General features: G+C 39.3%; 1 pseudogene; it reads right to left on the bottom strand.

The window, feature by feature from the left end:
• Positions 1-238: 238 nt before the first annotated feature.
• On the bottom strand, positions 239-919 carry LOC117018507 (interleukin-33-like; annotated as a pseudogene).
• Between the last annotated feature and the right edge of the window lie 938 nt (positions 920-1,857).

The raw sequence follows: 1,857 nt of genomic DNA, 5'->3' as shown, positions 1-1,857 counted from the left end.
GGAGCGGGAGCAGAGACCCCGCAGGCCGTCCCACGTGACAAGCTCCATTGTAATTTGTGGATTTTTTTATACAAAAAGTATTTTTATACATAAAAAGGAAAATATTCCACAGTCTGCTAAGCATTCTCTATTTCCTTTAAATGTTATCTATTTCTCTTTTTAAAATTTCTCATCCCTTCTTTAGTGGTAGCTATTTGGGCTACTCACCTAGGGTCTATAGCTTTCCATCACATTAAGTTTAAGAGAGCGTAAATATGATATTCTCTCTACTTGAACCTCCAGTTTGGTCCCCTAATTTAAGTGGAGCAAGATGGTTATCCTTTACTCCTATAAACACTACAGGATTGCTCTAACATTCAAATGAAACATATTTGGAGGACAAGAGCTCCCTGTGAAGGAGAAAGAAGGTCTGGTCTGGCAACGGGTCTTCACATTTTGTAACTCCACAGAGTGCTCCTTGTTGTCGGCAAGCAGCAAGAATTCTTTGTCTTTCGTAGGACTCAGGGTTACCAGTAACATCTGACCATCAACACTATCACCTGTTTCACTTGTGGAGATTCGCGAATCATAGAAACGGAATAACACCTTGTCTTTCTTTTGTTTTTTCCCAAGTCTTCAACAGAGATCTTATAACTTCCAATCACAAAAGGAAAAGTAATGGATTGATCATTGTATGTCCTCAGGGAAAGAGAACGTTCTGTTTTTGGTGAATGCCTGTTGGTGTTTTCTTTCCTAAAATAACAGACCTTCTTTTCTGTGATAAAGCCAGAGCATAGCTGCATAAAGTACATCTGGCAAACTTCTCTGGCCCTCTGTTAGGATTTTCTCAACCTGGAAGATTTGAACAGGGCTTTGCCTGATGACGTGTTCATCTTTGCTGTGGAAATTTGGTGGTTGAATATTTCATTATAGGCTTCATTTTTCAGGCTTCTGTTTAGGATGTCAATTCCTTATTTTTTTCACAAATGGTTTATTTTTGAGCAGATGATTTTGAGGGGATGGCACCCAAACAATTCTAAGTTTGTCTTGGATAAGCATTGTGGTCTTGTTTTGATATCTCCACTGCAATGCTGCAGCCTTGTGTTAAGAGAGCTTGCAGATTCTACTTGTTGGAATTTGTGACTGATAGCTTTAAAAAGTGTAGACTTTATTTAAAAAGCCCATTTTACTTTCTTTCTGAAATGTTTTTCTGCACTCCATTTACTTCATGTGGATTTAAGTTGTCGCTCTATTACAATTTCTCATGATGAATACATAAATTTATCAAATCATTCTATACATGTTAAGTTCCTACTATGTGCCAGGCACGATTCCAGGTACTGGGGAAGCAGTCGTAAGTAAGACAGCCAGGAACTACCCTCAAGAAGCTCACAGTCAACATTTACTTTCCTTTCCTCACGTGTAACACAATTTGCAGTTTAATGTTGTCTGTCTGTAAGCTTCCTGAGAAAAAAGGCCGTGTTCATTTCATTCATGGTTGAATTCCCGGCACTTGCAGCCAGCGCCTAGAGCTGGCGTTCAATAAGCATGTATTAAACAAGTCTACAGAGCTGTCTATATTTATTTCATATGCATATTCCAGACGAGTAGAAAACAGTCATAATTACACATACACAATTTATATTTTCAGTTTAACCATCAATTTTCCTCACCCACTCACAGTCTGAAATCTTTCATGAGGAGCCGCCAAGAGAGATGGGTTGGGGGGGTGGGTGCTTCACTGTCTATCCAGGCTGATTGATGTCCCAGCTCTCCTCATTTTCACCTTTTAATAAATGAGTCCATTTTTATTTTTTTATCCAGGGATTAGAGAGCCTGGAACCAATTGTCACTCCTGCAGGCACCCTGGAATGGATG

Source organism: Rhinolophus ferrumequinum, chromosome 27 (genome assembly GCF_004115265.2).
Source record: "Rhinolophus ferrumequinum isolate MPI-CBG mRhiFer1 chromosome 27, mRhiFer1_v1.p, whole genome shotgun sequence".
NCBI classification, from domain to species: Eukaryota; Metazoa; Chordata; class Mammalia; order Chiroptera; family Rhinolophidae; genus Rhinolophus; species Rhinolophus ferrumequinum.
This window is presented reverse-complemented; position numbering and strand designations above follow the sequence as displayed.